Source organism: Somniosus microcephalus, chromosome 11 (assembly GCF_052327205.1).
Source record: "Somniosus microcephalus isolate GS21.2 chromosome 11, FLI_Smic_1.0, whole genome shotgun sequence".
Lineage (NCBI taxonomy): Eukaryota > Metazoa > Chordata > Chondrichthyes > Squaliformes > Somniosidae > Somniosus > Somniosus microcephalus.
The window spans coordinates 31,724,724-31,743,580 of record NC_140997.1 but is presented as its reverse complement, the minus strand read 5'-3'; the positions used below and the strand labels follow the sequence as shown (position 1 = coordinate 31,743,580).

Here is an 18,857-nt window from a genome sequence, read left to right as displayed (position 1 = left end):
CTCCCCTACTCCTCTTCAAAATAGTGGCATAGGATCTTTTACATCCACCTGAGAGCAGACAGGACCTCGGTTTAATGTCTCATCTGAAAGACGGCACCTCCGACAGTGCAGCACTCCCTCAGTATGGCACTGGAGTGTTGGCCTAGATTTTTGTGCTCAAGTCTCTGGAGTGGGACCTGAACCCACATGTATTACAGCATATACTACATGGCAATCCTCAAGTGTACGCCACCATCACTTTGTTTTGGAGGCAAATGTGATGCTTACAGGAAGTGTGCACAATACACAGGGCTATTTATAGATTGCTAGCAGCTCTCCCACTGGCATTGCTCTCGGTGACACTTTTTATAACAATAGGGATGGTATGCTATGTTGGACATAAGATCTGGGCCATTGATTTACAATAACTGAATAAGTCAAATTCTATTGCATGGTATTCTGTAAATTTTACAGGTGCTTTTGGGATCAAATTCCAAGACTTTCCCGTATTCTGTGGAAAAACATAAATGAGCGGCCTTTACATTTTTTGTATATATTTATTTTTTATTCCTTACCATTTTTGAAGCTGATGATACACAGCAAGATGATGTATAGTTGAAGGTAAGTGGTATTTAGCAGTAGTTGGGGGTGATCTTGGGATTCAGTGGTACGAGGAGATGGTCCTCAGATATGACCGCATTGGAGTGAGGATTCTGGAGTGAGGCAGCACTGGGGTGAGGGTGTGAAGGATTGGCAGCATGGAGGAGGGTCCTATGGTCTAGCACTACTCTGGAGGGGGAAGCTGAGGTTTGGCAGAACTGGGGGAATGTAATGTGGGGTTTGGCTGCCTGCCCTGTCTCTCTCTCGGTCTGTCAGCAGTGAGGGGAAGGGAGAAGGTATGTGCCTCACGGCATTGATGTGCACTACCTGGTCTGGCAAAACTGCTTTATAAGTTTCTAAACGATCTCTACAAACTTTGAATTCACCATATTGTGATTAGTTCTTGGATGTCTGTCTACCTGTCTTTGCCTTATTGTTTCTTGCTCTCACTCACTTTCTCTTGCTAGTGCAGTCACCCTCTTGTATGTTCTCTCCTGCCCCAGCATGCGCTCTCTATAATTTTTTGTGTATGTTTGTGGCTCTGATACATTTTTTTTCTCTTTTTCCGCTGTCACTAATTAAAATATTTACTGTATCAAAAAAGCAGTTGATTCTAATCATTGTTTCCTTGAAGCTTTCAAAAATAATTCATTTGTTTTTGACCAAAAAAAAAACTAAAATTAGGATGAGGAACAACACTGTTTTTGGCCAGGTATTGGGAGGGTGGGGTGCAACACCAGTGTTTTGAAATTGCATTTATCGGACAGGTCTGGATGAGCACATTAATTTGTTGGCCGCATGATTAGCCTGAACTGGCCGCGCTCCAGGCTTGCATGGTGTGCTGCCATTGGGCACACACCCAGTAACTCTGGGGAGTAGCATTTCTAGTGCAGGCCTTTACAGGGACATATTTCATTCAAGCAGCAGTGTTGACTTCACTGCTTGTTTCTGACCAACTTTCATTTTACAATTTTATGCTGATTTTAGAGAGTGGAAAGTTGCTGCCTTGGCTCTGGAATTGTTGAGTTCCAGCTTTTTACAGTTAAAGGAATTTGTTTAACTGGGGCAGCTGGATGCTTGGTTCCCCAGTGTCTGCAATAAGATACTGGAAGAAGTAGACAACCCATCTTTGAGGATGAAAGCATATTGTTGTAGGAAGTAGAGCACAAGAGGAAGTCCTTTTCCAAACGGCAGTGGAAAGCTGCCCAAGGCAACAGCTAAAAGGGCTGGCATCAGGTGACAGAGGGCATTAATGTGTGAGATCAGGGCTTGACTGCAATGTCAAATGAAGTTCAACAATATTACCAGGAGAGGCAAGGTATGCAGGTGCAAGAACACCTCTTATTTATGATCTGCACCTTGTCCCTATTACATTCTTCTATGATGCGATGGTGCAGAATGTCAGACCAGCATCAAATCTGTATCCTCTATCTACCATTTAGTTTGCCACATACCCATTCCTTCATCACATGCAGGAAAATGATGTCCTGCTGACATTCTCAGTCAGACCTCCTGCAGACTCCACATGCCTTGCATCATACTATTGCTGATGTTCACCATCACACATAGGTTGACGAGCATGGCTGGCCCACATGGTAATGTAACACGAGCAAGAAAAGACTGCGCACAATTGGAGGGGAAAGAATTGCAATTGGAGGTGGTCTCTTTCTCTCTTAGGCAGTCCCTCAGAACCGAGGATGACTTGCTTCCACATTAAAAATGAGTTCGCAAGAGACTGATTAGTCCAATGCAGGACCTACAGTCTCTGTCACAGGTGGGGCAGACAGTGGTTGAAGGGGCAGGTGGGTGGGGTGCTTGGGTTGGCGTGCGCTCCTTGCGCTGCCTGCGCTTGGCTTCCACTTGCTCCCGGCGAAGAGACTCTATGTTTGGCGCCTTCCCGGATGCTTCTCCTCCACTTTGTGCAGTCTTGGGCCAGGGATTCCCAGGTGTCGGTGGGGATGTTACACTTTTTCAAGGAGGCTTTGAGGGTGTCCTTGAAGCATTTCCTCTGCCCACCTGGGGCTCTTGCCGTGCCGGAGCTCCGAATAGAGCGCTTGTTTTGGGAGTCTTGTATCAGGCATGCGGACAATATGACCCGTCCATCGGACCTGATTGAGCGTGGTCAGAGCTTCGATGTTGGCCTGAGCAAGAACACTGACGTTGGTGCGCCTATTCTGCCAATGGATTTGCAGGATCTTGCGGAGGCAGCGTTGGTGGTACCTCTCCAGTGCTTTGAGGTGCCTGCTGTACATGGTCCATGTCTCTGAGGCATACAGCAGGGCAGGTATCACTGCTGCTCTGTAGACCATGAGCTTAGTGCCGGATTTGAGGTCCTGGTCTTCAAACACTCTCTTCCTCAGATGACCGAAGGCTGCACTGGCACACTGAAGGCGGTGTTGGACTTCGTCATCAACGTCTGCCCTTGTTGACAGTAGGCTCCCGAGGTATGGAAAGTGGTCCACGTTGTCCAAGGCCTTGTCGTGGATTTTGATAATCGGGGGGGCAGCACTGTGTGGCGGGGGCAGGTTGGTAGAGGACCTTTGTCTTATGGATGTTTAGTGTAAGGCCCATGCTCGTATGCTTCGGTGAAGGTGTTTATGATGGTTTGGAGTTTGACCTCCGAGTGAGCGCAGACACAAGCATCGTCTGCATACTGTAATTCGACGACAGAGGATGGGACGACCTTGGATCTGGACTGGCGGCGACAGAGTTTAAACAGTTTCCCGTTTGTTCTGTAAATTAGCTCCACTCCAGTGGGGAGCTTACTGAGGGTGAGATGGAGCATTGCAGCAAGGAAGATTGAGAAGAGCGTTGGTGCGATGACACAGCCTTGCTTGACCCCGGTTCGTATGTGAATTGGGTCTGTGGTGGAACCGTTGGTCAGGATCACTGCTTGCATGTCGTCGTGAAGCAGGCGGAGGATAGTGACAAACTTGAGGGCATCCGAATTTGAGGAGGACACTCCATAATCCCTCACGGTTGACAGTGTCGAAGGCCTTTGTGAGATCAAAGAAGGCCATGTACAGTGGTTGGTGCTGTTCCCTGCATTTCTCTTGTAATTGACGTGCGGTGAAGATCATGTCCATTGTGCGCCTTAGTGGGCGGAATCCGCATTGCGACTCTGGGAGGAGCTCTTCGGCCACTGGGAGAAGGCGATTGAGGAGGATTCTTGCGATGACTTTCCCTGTGGCAGATAGCAGGGAAACTCCTCTGTAATTACCGCAATCAGACTTGTCACCTTTCTTGAAGATGGTCACAATTACGGCGTCTGAGATCTCCTGGCATGCTCTCCTCCTTCCAGATAAGAGAAATGAGTTCATGAATTCGCGCCAGTAGTGCTTCTCCGCCATGCTTTAGTGCCTCGGCGGGGATTCCATCTGCTCCCGAGGCCTTGTTGTTCTTCAGTTGTCTGATGGCCTTTTCAACCTCATGCTGGGCTGGGGTTGTGCTGAGGTGGTGGCGGGTAGCATGCTGTGGGATGGAGTTGAGGACACGTGTCGAAGACAGTCGTGGTTAAGGAGATCTTCGAAGTGCTCCTTCCAGTGGGCACTGACTGCTTCCCTGTCCTTGATCCAGTGACAATAGATGACCTTGCATCATTTGAAGAGAGAACCCTGGAATTTCAAGGGCACGATGCTATTCTGGAAGCCAGAGACGGTGAAGCAAGAGGATATTCGTATGCAGGGTTTGTACAATACACAGTACTTTACTTTGTTTGTTTGAACCAGAGGTGCTGCCATACACCTAGAGAACTATTTGATGCAGTTTATAAGCTGCCTGCCCTCAGTAGTTGTGTTTAAAGTCCAGCAGGATCTCTCTCCTAATGTTGTCTTTTTATGTATTTGCAGGTGTGGCCCATGAACCAGTGGGTCCCTTGGGAGCAGTCCCCAGCACCTCACCTGGCACTGTGTCTTACATCACCTCATCTAGGGGGTCTAGATAGTCAGTTTGAAGGTTGCTCACTGGGAAAAGCACTGAGCAGGTGGAAGTGGTAGAACAGGAGGCACCTTGCTGAAAGGCAAGGTCGTCTTCATCCGCAGCTGATGAGGCCAGGAATCTTGATCCCAGTCTTCAGAAGAAGACCACTGACTGAACATGAAAGATTGTTGCAGTCTTGAGGAAAAGTGCCTTTTGGCTTCAGACAAATGGCAGATAAGGTGGAGGATTCCAATTCCCAGATGTGTGGGATGCTATTGCAATGGCTCCAATATATGGGGATAGTGTAGGAAAGTGGAGTTGAGGTAGAAGATCAGCCATGATCTTATTGAATGGCGGAGGGGCCGACTGGTTGGTTATATATCTGTATCTATCTAGTTGAATGAGAAGAGTTATAAATAGGGCTTCAGCAATATCATTGCAGCAGCGAGGTCTATTCCCACACATCACAAGACACAGTGATTTGGAGGTTTCTAGCAGAGGCTGCACAGGGATGAGGTTTCTGTGTCTTGCGATGGACACCCCACCACTGTTGTCTTCTCCCCACCTCTGATGATTTCATTGGATCCAGTAAGCAGGCAAGGCTAGGCTGAAGACATTGGAAAAGGCCACAAACTGAAGCAGAACCCTTGGAGCCTGGCTAACTGATCGAGATTCGCCTAGATCCCTAGAACCTCATTAGACATGCTGCTGCGAGAAAACACATGGGCACCTGAAACGGAGCCTTCAATGAAAAGGGCAGGAAGGGACAGAGTTTAACCGTAATAGTGCATCAGTGAATAAGGTCAAACCTTCAGGAAAAAACTGAAAAGTTAAAATTAAAGGCAGTTTATCTGAATGCATGAAGCATTTGTAACAAGATAAATTAATTAATGGCACAAATAGAGATAAATGGGTTTGATCTAATAGCCATTACAGAGACGTGGTTGCATGGTGACCAAGGTTGGGAACTAAATATTCCAGGGTATTTGACGTTTCAAAAAGACAGACAAAATGGAAAAGGAGGTGGGGGGTAGCCCTGATAATAAAGGATGACAAGGACAGTAGTGAGGAAGGATCTTGGCTCAGGAGTAGGAAGTAAAATCGGCATAGGTGGAAACTAGAAATAACAAGGGACAGAATACTGCAGGGAGTAGTTTATGGGCCCCCTAACAGTAGCTATACTGTTGGACAGAGTATTAATCAAGAAATAAGAGGAGCTAGTAACAAAGGTAATAATTGTGGGGGGACTTTAATCTTCATATAGAATGGACATAGCAAATTGGCAAAAGTCGTTTGGAGGAACAGTTCATGGAATGCAGTTGAAATAGTTTCGTAGAACAATACATTGTGGAACCAACCAGGGACGAGGCTATTTTAGATCTTGTCTTGTGTAATGAGACAGGGTTAGTTAGTAATCTCCTAGTGAGGGATCCTCTGGGGAAGAGTGATCATAATATGATAGACTTTCACTGAGTTTGAGTGATGTACTTGAGTCTGAAACTAGAGTATTAAATTTAAACTAAGCCAATTACATAGGTATGAGGGGCGAGTTGGCTAAGAATAATTGGGAAATTAGATTAAAAGATATGATGGTAGATAAGCAATGGTGAACATTTAAATAAATATTTCATAATTCTAAATGAGTATATATTCCATTGAGAAATAAAAACTCCACAGGAAAAGTGATCTATCCATGGCCAGCTAAAGAGGTTAAGGACAGTATTAGATTAAAAGAATGTTGCCAAGAAGAATAGTTAGCCTGAGGATTGGGAAAGTTTTAGAAACCAGCAAAGGATGACCAAAAAATTGATAGAGGGGGGGAAAATAGAATGAGAGTAAACTAACACGAAATATAAAAATTAATTGTAAGAAATTCTACAAGTATGTGAAAAGGAAGAGATTAGTGAAAGTAAACGTGGGTCCCTTAGAGGCTGAGACAGGAGAAATTATAATGAGGAATAGGATATGGCAGAGATATTAAACAAATGTTGTATCTGTCTTCAGAATAGAAGACACAAAAAACACACCAGAAATAGTGGGGAACCAAGGGACTAATGAGAGTGAAGAACTTAAAGTAATTAATATTAGTAAAGAAAAAGTACTGGAGAAATTAATGAGTAAAAACCAACAAATCCCCTAGACCTGATGGCCTACATCCTAGGGTTCAAAAAGAGGTGGCTGCTGGGATAGTGGCTGCATTGGTTGTGATCTTCCAAAATTCCCAAGATTCTAGAATGGTCTCCGTGGATTGGAAGGTAGTAACACCGCTATTCAAGAAAGGAGGAAGAGAAAACCAGGAACTACAGGCCAGTTGACCTGATATCAGTAGTAGGGAAAATGCTGGAATCCATTATTAAGGAAGTGGTAACAGGGCACTTAGAAAATCAGAATGATTCGGCAGAGTCAACATGGTTTTATGAAAGGGAAATCATGTTTGACAAATCTTTGTTTTTTGAGAGTGTATCTAGCAGGGTAGATACAGGGAAACCAGTGGCCGTAGCATATTTAGATTCTCAAAAGGCATTTAATAAGATGCCACATGAAAGGTTGTTACACAAGATAAGGGCTCATGGGGTTGGGGTAATATATTCGTATGGATAATGGAGTGGTTAAAGGACAGAAAACAGTAGGAATAAATAGGTCATTTTCGGGTTGCAAGACTGTTACTAGTGGGGGGTGCCGCAAGGATCAGTGTTGGGGCCTCGGCTATCTATATTAATGACTTAGTTGAAGGGACCGAGTGTAATATATCCAAGTTTGCACCTGTCCCATCATCTGCTTTAATTTTTGGTGGCCGGTGGAAGTACCAGTATCAAGCAGCTGGGATCAAAATTGAAAATCATTTGGGGCACGAATGTTCTGCATACAATTTTCAGATGTAAATCATTTAGTACATTTACATGTCAGTGCACGCATAACGATGCTGTCTCCCAGGATGGCAGCGCAATCATGTCATCCAAAAGCTCCTTCAAATTTGTGTACATAAAACCGAAAGTAATAAAAAGGCAATTATATTTCAGCAGTTTCTGATGCATCTTTTTGTTTTCCTGTTCGTATTTATGTTTTTGAGCTTTTGTGCAAATTCTTAAACTATTTCTTTGCCCTACCACCATTCCTGGGAATTCCACCATTTGCATCTTCCAAACATCACACAAAGGGATGCCAGGCAGGTTAGGCTGCATAAGAGGTGCTCTGCACTGTTTCCTAGTACCTGCACGCCCACATCTACAGATTGTGAAAATTGTTTTGGCAAGCAATTTCAAAACCTTACCAAGAACTTTCAAAACTTCAGTCTAGCCCTGCATCTTTTCAGTTTCATGTATACAAATTTGAGGGAGCTTCGTGATGACATGAATGTGCTGCCTTCCTGAGACAGCATGATCATAAGTGCACTGACATACCGTCAGTAGTGATCATTACCTCTGCATGACCACTAGTCTATGGGGAAAGCAGACCTAATGGTACCAATAAGATTAGTGAAGCCTTGTGCGATGCTTGTCTGGGACTCCGCTCCAGTCCTTTGGGGGCCAGCTGAGACAACTCTTTCTAATCTGGCAGTCGTCCGAGCATCCATGGACCAAGTGCTGGAAAATGCGATTAGAATAGACCGGGCTTGATGGCCGGCGTGGACACGATGGGCTGAAGGGCTTCTTTCTGTGCTGTATAACTCTATCTCTGACTCTAAATACAGTCTGCCCTGCGGGCATGTACTGCAGACATCCTTGGATTCGCTAGATGCCCCAGAGTGCTGCAAGGCCATCCAACTTAGTTCTGCATAGGCTGATAGTGGGCTTCTCCACTTGAGCCATCAACTGTAACATGCTGTCTGGGGCCTGCAGAAATGTTTGATGTTCTGAAAACATAATTCCTTTTAAAGAAGCAGGACCTGTGAGCTCTGGATTCTCTAGGCTCTTTAGCTAGGGGGCACTATATCCTGCCCCTTCAACCCTGTGGTGTATGTGCCTTTAAGAGCCCCAGGTGTGCGTAATGCCGGTAATTGCCACTTGGGCTATATAAGCCTGTGTATTGTGTATATCCTTTAGAAACCCCCCCCCCAGACTTGCTTAGTAAATACCTATGAACCAACTCCTGTCTTCAGTGTCTTTATCTACACACGGACACTACAGTGGCGACGAAGTGGAAACGGACTTACCTGCAATTCGGCAGCACCTCAAGGACATCGATTCCTCCAGCGTCCAGAAGACTCAAGGAGGTAAGAGAAACTGTGGTTTCACCAGCTGGCCAAGCTGGTGACAGGTACTGCGCTAATCCTTCCTGGGCGTCAGGCTGGAGCTCCAGCGGCGGGCTCTACAGCTGAGACAGGCAGCGAAATCGGAGGCAAGCAATAACGGACTGGGAGGGTGCACTCGAGAGACGGCCGGCGCAGCAAGCAGGTCAGCGTTTAGACCTCCGTCGGGAACGAGTCTCCAACAGTGAATAAACGGAAACCACAGTAAAACAGCGTTGTTATCGGTAGCAGCGGCGGAAAAGCGCGGGAAGCGCCATATCGTTGCTACAGAGAGGAAAAAAAAGCGCGGGAAGCGCCATATCTTTTCTGAAATGCCTAAACCTGGTAATATTGAGGCTTTTGATGGCGAAATAGAAGATTGGACCACATACGTGGAAAGAGTAGCGGTTTATTGCACTGCAAATGGAATAACAGATGAAAAAAAAGCTTCGGTGCTTCTGAACTTAATGGGCGCGAAGACATACGGGCTGTTACGAAATTTAATCACTCAAGCCAAACCAAAGGACAAGACTTTTAAAGAAATTGTTGATACCCTGCAGGAGCATTTAAACCCAACACCGCTGCTGATAGCGGAACGATTCAAGTTCTTCAAGAGAAATCAACACAAGAATGAAAGTAACGCTGATTACCTAAACGAATTAAGAAAGCTATCAAAGTACTGCCAATTCGGAGCAGGACTATCGGATTATCTTCGAGACAAATTTGTTTGCGGTCTCTTAAGTGAAGGAACACAAAAAAGACTGCTTTCTGAAAAAGATTTAACATTGGACAAAGCTTTCAGTATGGCTGTATCATGCGAAGCAGCAGCAAAAGGAGCTGCAGAGATACAACAAGAGACACAGGACTTCGGCACCCATAAAATGACACAGGAGTTCGGAAGATGTTATTGCTGCGGCAGATCCACCCATAACCAGAGGGACTGCTGGTTCAAGGGCAAAGCATGCAGGCAATGTGGTAAGATTGGACACATTGCACGGGTATGCCAATCTGGACAAAATAAATCCACTGACAGAAAACAAAAAATCAATAAAGAAAAGTACAGGAAGGTACAAATGATGACGGACAATAGCTCCGAAGACCAGAATAGCGATAGCGACTCCGGAAACAAGAGACTAAGCTGTCTCAAATTACATAATGTACGTGCCAAAGAGGATTACCAAACCATTTGGGTTACCCTCACAATAGCAGGGTCCCCAGTTAAAATGGAGCTAGATACAGGATCAGCTCTAACCGTAATAAATCGACGAGATTACGAGAGGCTATTTTCGCATATACCTCTAAAAGACACATCCATTATCTTAAAAACATATATGGGGCAGAAAGTCTACCCCAAAGGAAAAATAAGGGTGCCTGTGGTATACAACGGCAAAGAAATACAAAAGTTGTATTTATACATTCTACAAGATGGTGGTCCACCGTTGTTGGGACGTGAATGGATAAGGAAGATACGTTTAGACTGGCACTCTATTCAGGCACTGACGGTGACCAGTAAGGAAAAAAACAATGATGACATCATACCTGAACGATTAAAAGACATCTTGGCCAACGCCAAAGAAGTGTTTCAAGAGAAACTAGGAACCTTGAAAGGCATCACCGCCTCAATAAAAGTGGAAGATACAGCAATTCCAAAATTTTTTAAGGCAAGACCGGTGCCATACGCAATACATCCGGCAGTCGAGGCAGAGCTGAAGAATTTGGAAAAGGCAGGCGTATTATCCAAAATAGATTGGAGCGAATGGGCAACACCCATCGTTCCAGTCATGAAAAAAACATTGAAAAATAACTCTGAGGAACAGAAAAAAATTCGCATCTGTGGGGACTTCAAGGTGACTGTAAACCCGGTCCTTCACACGGTACAGTATCCTCTTCCGAGGATAGAAGATATTTTCGCCTCACTATCCGGAGGGAAACGTTTCACAAAAATTGACTTGGCACAGGCATATCTACAGATGGAGGTTGAGGAGTCCTCTAAAAAGTATCTCACAATAAACACACACAAAGGCCTGTACCAGTACAATCGACTGGTTTTTGGAATAGCATCAGCTCCAGCTATCTGGCAAAGAGCTATGAAGCAAGTCCTGCAAGGGATTCCGGGGACTCAATGCTACCTAGACGACATCCTTATAACAGGAGAAAACGACAACGAACACCTTGCCAATTTGGAGCAGGTGCTCACTAGGCCGAAAGAACGGGGCCTACGAGCAAATCGCCCCAAGTGCGAATTTTTCCAAAATCAGATATCATATTGTGGCCACATAATAATTAATAAGGAAGGGTTGCATAAGTCACCTGAAAAAATTGAAGCAGTTATAAAAGCCCCAGCACCTGAAAATTGTTTCACAATTAAGGTCATTCCTGGGATTAATAAATTACTATCATAAATTTTTACCGAACTTCTCAACCATTCTACACCCTCTTAATGATCTTCTACAGACAGGAGTGATTTGGAAATGGAACGAAGACTGTAAACGTGCCTTCCATAAATGTAAAGACTTAATCACATCCGAGAAAATTTTGGCTCATTACAACCCATCACTACCAATCAGACTGGCGTGCGATGCATCCCCTTACGGCATAGGAGCGGTATTGTCCCATAGATTCCCTGATGGCTCGGAACGGCCGATAGCTTTTGCGTCACGCTCATTGAACTCAGCTGAGCGTAACTATGCCCAGATAGACAGGGAAGCACTCGGCCTGGTATGGGGAGTGAAGAAATTCAACCATTACCTACACGGACAAAAATTTACCTTGCTGACTGACCATCAACCTCTCATCTCCATATTCAACCCTAAAAAAGGTGTCCCCATTATGACGGCACAAAGACTACAGAGGTGGTCCCTTTTTCTAGGGGCACACCAATACAACATTGAATACAAAGGGTCAAAACAGCATGGGAATGCTGACGGTTTATCACGCCTACCGTTGCCAACGATAGAAGAGGCACCTATAGTAGACCCAGTAGAGATATTCCACTCTACCATAGTGGAATGTCTACCGGTGACAAATTCTGCCATTGAAAGGGAGACAAGAAATGACCCTACTCTCTCACGGGTCTACGATTTAACAGTGAAGGGATGGCCAGCACATGGCGAACCACTGTTGCCAGCATTCTCGCAAAGAAGAGAACAGCTGTCAGTGTGCCGAGGAACCTTGATGTGTGGATCCAGAGTGGTGATTCCACCCAAACTCCAGGATAAAGTGCTAAAGGAGCTTCACGAGGGGCATCTGGGTGGAGTGAAAATGAAGAACCTAGCTAGGGCGTTTGTATGGTGGCCAGGTATCGATGGAGACATCGAAGACATGACCAAGAGCTGCCTAGGATGCCAGAAGGTCCAAAATGCTCCGCCACAGGCCCCTCTACATCCATGGGAGTGGCCCTCATCTCCCTGGCAAAGGGTGCACATCGACTTTGCTGGTCCATTTATGGACTCAATGTTCTTAATCGCAGTTGATGCACACTCCAAGTGGCCGGAGGTAATAAAGATGTCCTCCACCACCACGGAAAAAACCATCACAGTATTAAGGACCATATTTGCCAGGAATGGGCTGCCGGAGCAGATATGTTCTGATAATGGACCGCAATTTGTGTCCGAAGAATTCAGAAAGTTCTTAAAGAACAATGGGGTAAAGCACTACACGTCCGCCCCATACCATCCCGCCACCAATGGATTGGCTGAAAGGTTTGTCCAGACCTTCAAGAAGGCCATCAAGGCCATGGGTAATGAAGACATAAAACTTCAGCACAAGGTGGATAACTTCTTATTTGCATATAGGAATGCAACGCATATGGTTACTAACCAAACTCCCGCCATGATGTTCTACAATAGAAACCTAAGATGCCGGCTGGATTTGGTCAAGCCCAACATCCGAAGGGACGTGGAGAACCGGCAGTTTCAGGGCATGAAAGAAAGGCCAACTAGGGCCTTCCAGATAGGCCAACCGGTTTTGGCCCGGGACTACCGTACCGAGAAATGGCAGCCTGGAACTATCTGCACACGATTAGGACCACTGATTTATACCGTGGACATCGGAGACAGCATAATAAGGCGCCATGCTGACCAAATCATCAAGTCATCCGAAAAGGGACAACCTACACCACCACTCTATACATCTAACGATGAAGTAGAGATACCCATATCTACCTCCGATCCGGTGATACTGGAGCCCGATGAACCCGACACTGGCCTTCAAGCCGAATCAGCCTTGCCAGAAGAACCTACTACACCACCAGAAACTACTACACCCCCGAGGCGTTATCCGGACCGAGTCAGGAAGCCTCCTGAGAGACTAACTTATAATTAATTAATACAGCAATGTATATTATTTTGCATATAACATGTAATTAATAATTACTTAAAATATGATGTACTAGTTAGCTAGAAGGGGAGGAATTGTGGTGTATGTGCCTTTAAGAGCCCCAGGTGTGCGTAATGCCGGTAATTGCCACTTGGGCTATATAAGCCTGTGTATTGTGTATATCCTTTAGAAACCCCCCCCAGACTTGCTTAGTAAATACCTATGAACCAACTCCTGTCTTCAGTGTCTTTATCTGCACACGGACACTACAAACCCAACAGCTCATATTCAGAATATGAACTCTTAGTAACATTGTTTAATGGGTGATATTAGGCTTTTGTTGTATAGTTTACTGGCAGGTGATGTGTGGTACAGTAGGATGGAAAAGAAGAGAAACCAAATGTTATGAACCTACAGCTGGCACATATCCTCCTACTTCCCAATCTTCAATGCCCTCTATGACTTTCTTTAGGATTTGAAGAGCTGCTTCCTCATGGGGTGAGCAGCAGAGGCTTGAGGCTTCTCTACCTGTTGCAGATCTTTCCCAGTGGTTATGACCTACCTTGTCTTTGGGGGGAAAAAATGCAAAATTTGAGAATTGCTCCACATGCCACAAACAAGGACAGCAGCTAAAGAGTAGGTGTGGTCGAGGAAGGGACTTCTCGGCTGGGAGTTCCTCATTCCTCAGCCTGGCAGAAGAGTAGTGGGCCGTTATCCGGAGTGCAAGCAGGAGGACCATCTCACTGTCCGGGGGAAGTGCATGTTTGGGTTGCATAGAAAGAGGAACGGAGAATAGATCCAAAGAAGTAATCTGACCATTTTATAGAACATTGGCCAGGCTCCATCTTGAGTATTGGGTGCAGTTTTAGCATTAACACTACAGAAAGCATGTAACTGAGCTGGAAAATGTACAAAAAAGTAATTGATATGATGAGGAGACCAGAGAATAAAACACATGGATCTGGGACTATGTTCGTCAGAAACAAGAAGATGGAGGAAGTTATGATTATGGTGTTTAATCTATCTAATAGGGCTGGGGGATGTAAAAGCTTAATCCAGACCAAAAATACATACATTACTGTAACTGGCCTAACCAGTATTTTGTATAAATTCATTATTACTTCTTTATGCTACACCCTATTCCCTTATTTGTAAAACCAAACATTCTGTTGGCCTTTTTTAATGACTAAATGTACTCGCACGTTCATGGAATTGTGTACTTAAGTCCCTAGGCCTCTCTGTTCATCCCCAGACTTCAGTGTCTTTCCATTGAGTGTATATTTCCATTCCTTGTATTTGCTCCCATAATATATTACCTCACACTTATCCACAAAAAATTACATCTGCCATTTGTTTGCTCATTCCACTAACCTGTCTGTATCTTCCTGAACTTTTTACAGTCCTTCTCACTGTTTTCCAAACCCCCTATTTCTGCATTGCCAGCACTTTTTGAGATTGTGCTCCCAATGCCCAAATTCATACCATATACTGTATACCAAGATCAAAAGTGGACTCCGGACTGACCCATGGGATACATCACTTCCAACTCTTTTCCCGATTAAGCATAAGAACATAAGAAATAGGAGCAGGAGTAGGCCAATCGGCCCCTCGAGCCTGCTCCGCCATTCAATAAGATCATGGCTGATCTGATCCTAACCGCCAATCCACTATCACAGAACCATCTCCTGAATCTAACCAAATTAGACACATGAAATAAGAGCAGGATCAGGCTACACGGCCCCTGGGCCCGCTCTGCTACCCACAGGGCCGTGACCGATCCGAACCTAGACTCATGTCCAAATTCCTGCCCGCTCCCCGTAACCCTTAATTCCCTTTACTTCTAGGAAACTGTCTATTTCTGTTTTAAATTTATGTAATGATGTGGCTTCTACAGCTTTTTGGGGCAGCATATTCCATGGACCTACCACCCTCTGCGTGAAGTAGTTCCTCCTCATCTCAGTTTTGAAAGAGCAGCCCCTTATTCTAAGACTATGCCCCCTAGTTCTAGTTTCACCCATCATCGGGAACATCTTCCCCGCATCCACCCGATCCAACCCCTTCACAATCTTATATGTTTCAATAAGATCGCCTCTCATTCTTCTGAACTCCAATGAGTAGAGTCCCAATCTACTCAACCTCTCCTCATATGTCCATCCCCTCATCCCCGGGATTAACCGAGTGAACCTTCTTTGTACTGACTCGAGAGCAAGTATGTCTTTTCTTAAGTATGGACACCAAAACTGTATGCAGTATTCCAGGTGTGGTCTCACCAATACCTTGTACAACTGAAGCAATACCTCCCTATTTTTATATTCTATCCCCCTAGCAATGAAAGCCAACATTCCATTGGCCTTCTTAATCACTTGCTGCACCTGCATACTAACCTTTTGAGTTTCGTGCACCAGGACCCCCAGATCCCTTTGTACTTCAGTACTTTCCAGTTTCTTGCCATTAAGATAATAACTTGCTCTACGATTTTTCCTGCCAAAGTGCATAACCTCACACTTTCCAGTATTGTATTCCATCTGCCAAATCTCTGCCCACTTACTTAGCCTGTCTATGTCCCCTTGCAGGTTTTTTATGTCCTCCTCACTCACTACTTTCCCTCCCATCTTAGTATCATCTGCAAACTTTGATATGTTACACTCGGTCCCCTCTTCCAAATCGTTAATATAGATTGTAAAGAGTTGGGGACCCAGCACTGACCCCTGCGGAACACCACTAGTTACTGATTGCCAGTCTGAGAATGAACCATTTATCCCAACTCTCTGCCTTCTGTTAGATAGCCAATCCTCTATCCATGCCAGAATAGCTTGTGATCCTGGGCCTCTCCTCTTCAAAATGCGCAGAGGCCCAGGTATCCCAGGGGTGCATGCGGTTCGCAAGCGCCCCTGGGATCACGTGGGTCAGGCGAACCAATGGAAGAAGGGAACCCCCCATTCATACCGTACGGACAGAACTGTCAAAAGTATGAATGGGGATCACATTAAAAAACACACTAAAACATGACGACCCCCAATCCCGTGATTTTTTATCTTAAACAATAATCTGTGTGGCACCTTGTCAAATGCCTTTTGGAAGTCTAAATACACTATGTCCACTGGTTCCCCTTTATCCACCCTATATGTTACTTCCTCAAAGAACTGCAGCAAATTTGTCAAACATGACTTCCCCTTCATAAAAGCAACATCCATTTACCCCAACACATTGTTCCCTCTTCAAACAACTAACTTTCTATCCATGCTATTACAATTTCAATTATTCCATTTGCATGAATCTTTCTCCCCAGCCCCTTGAAACAGCTTATTGAACACCTTCTGAAACTCCATAAACACTATGTAGGTTAATTGGGCCGTGTAGAGCCCATTTTTCAGCTGCAATGTGGTCTCCTAAGGCCCCAAATTGGCGGGCAGGAAGTGTACACATACTTCCAACCGGAAGTGCACCGCCCGCCATATTGGGTAAGGTCAAATAAGAGCCGTTCTTTGAAGCAGGCATTAGTGCATTTGCATATACAAATAAGTGGCCTAACTCCTGCTTCAGGTCCCTGCTGAAATTTTGCCCTGAGGCAGCCAGCCAGGGAAAACTTACCCTAAGCATCACATAAATAATAAAATAAGTACTTGCCATCACCAGCCTGAGATTCCTGATCTCTGACAACCAGGCCCCTGATCATCCTTCCAAACCCTGGCCCCGACAATTGGGCCTCCCTCTCGACCATGCGATCGCTCCTCCGAAGTCCCCAAGTCCCCTCATACCGACTCTGATGCCCCCGATCCTCCAACCCAGTCCCACGATGCCGACTCCGAAGCCTCGATTCTCTTTTCCCCAAACCCCCCCAATTCCCGCAATGTCAAATCTGAAGCCCCTGATCCTCCGTTCCAGTCCTGTGATGCCGACTCGGAAGCTCCTGATCCCACGCTGAAGTACCTACCTGTGGGACTAGTAGCGGTTCAGATTTGGAGCAATGACCTCCTCCCGCAGCGCCGTCTTCATGGTGATGAGGTCTGAAGCTCAATGTTCGGGGCTTCTTGGACCTCACCATTTGAGCGCGGGTGATAACACTGCGCTGTGGTGGGGCCCAAAATTGTGTGTTCTTGAATTTAATCCCCAAGATCTATTGTGTTGCCTTTATCAATCCAACTGGTCTCTCCTAAAAATGCTCTAAAATTATTCAAGCATGACATGCCTTCAACAATTACATGCTGGCTGTCCTTGCTGAACCCATGCATTTCTAAATATCCACCAATTTTATCTCTCATGGATTCTAAGAGTTTGACCATCATTGATATTAGACCAACTGGTCTATAGTTACCCAGTTTATCCTTCTCTCTGTTTTAGAACAAGGCTGTTACAGTAGTTACTCTCCAGTCCCATGGCACAATTTGTACATTTAAGAAGAATTGAACAATTGTGGCCAAAATCTGCTTTGTCATCTGACTTTCAATAGCCTTGGGCACATGTCATCAGGGCTCAGTGACTTCTCTATCTTGAAGTCTGCTAATTTTTGTTTTAGAAGCAATTCCTTTTCTACAGTTAGTTCTATCAATTGCTCCATATCCTCCTTGAGTACACCTACGTCCTCCTTCCACAATTATTTGTAAAAAAAATTCGAATTTTTTTAATAGCTCTGCCATATCTTCATCCTCCAAAATTAGACTCCTTCCTTTTAATTTTTATATGCTTATAAAAGCCTTTCAAATTAACTTTTTTTATATTCCTTTTTTGCCTCCCTACTGCACTGGTTTATAATCCTCATGATTATCTTTAGCATTATTAGTCCTAACTTTATCATACGCCTCCCTTTTGTGATTCCATTTAGTTTTCATCTCTCCATTTATCTATGGAACTCTAATTCATCTCCTTTTCACTTTATAGAAAGATTTATTTCATACTCTATGCATCTTGTATTTGAAGATTTCCTACTGATGATCTGTTGACCTGTTGCTAATTGTTCTGGCCAGTTAATTTGGGTCAGATTCTCTCTTAACTCACTGAGCTTTGACTTTTTCCAGTCCAGCACCCTTAAACTTTTGACTATTTATTATTGTTTTCCATTCTTACATTGAACTGAACAATGTTGTGGTTGCTATTTCACAATTGCTCTCCTATTCTCATCAGTTATTTACCCCACTTCATTTCCCAGAACTAAATCAAGCAATGCTTCTTTCTGTGTTCAACCCCTCCGTGTTAGTTTAAATCCTTCACCGTTGCTCTAATTAACCTCTCTCCAAGAACATCTCTGCTGTTTGAGTGCTGTGTAGCTTTCTGTTCTTCCATTGTCCCAAGAATGTGAATCCTTCGCTCCTGCATCAGCCCTGCAGCCATACGTCGATCTTCCTAATCTTCCTCTCCTCAAACTATCCAGCATGTGACACAGGAAGCAATCCTGAGGTTACCACCCTTGAAGGCTCGTTTTTCAATTTGGTGTTTAATTCTGTTTGTCTGCAAGACCTTAAACATACTTCTATCTGCATCATTTGTTCCAACACGGATCATGACTTTTGGTTGCTTTCCCTACCTTCCCAAAAGCTTTTCCATCTGTACCTTAATGTTCCTCACCCTGGCACCAGGATGCATAGCAGTCGGGATTCCTGGTCACAATTGCAAAAGAGGCTCTCTATACCCCGATTTATAGAATCTCCCACTGCTACTACTCTCCTATTGTGTAGTCTTTCACCCCCTTGGGTGCTGGAGTGTTGCTCAGGACCATCCTGCTGAGTCTCAGTCACTGTCCACCTCGCACTTGTCCAAAACAAAGTGGTAAAAGTTCTACAGGATTCTCCACTCGCACACTAACTTCAGTGGAGACCCC

The 18,857-nt window shown here is 44.8% G+C and overlaps 1 protein-coding gene across 1 annotated transcript in view; it reads left to right on the top strand.

Moving 5' to 3' along the window:
• apoltp (apolipoprotein lipid transfer particle homolog) overlaps nucleotides 1-18,857 on the top strand; it is a 433,926-nt gene that overhangs the window by 9,710 nt on the left and 405,359 nt on the right. The gene's annotated exons all lie outside the window — the stretch shown is intronic.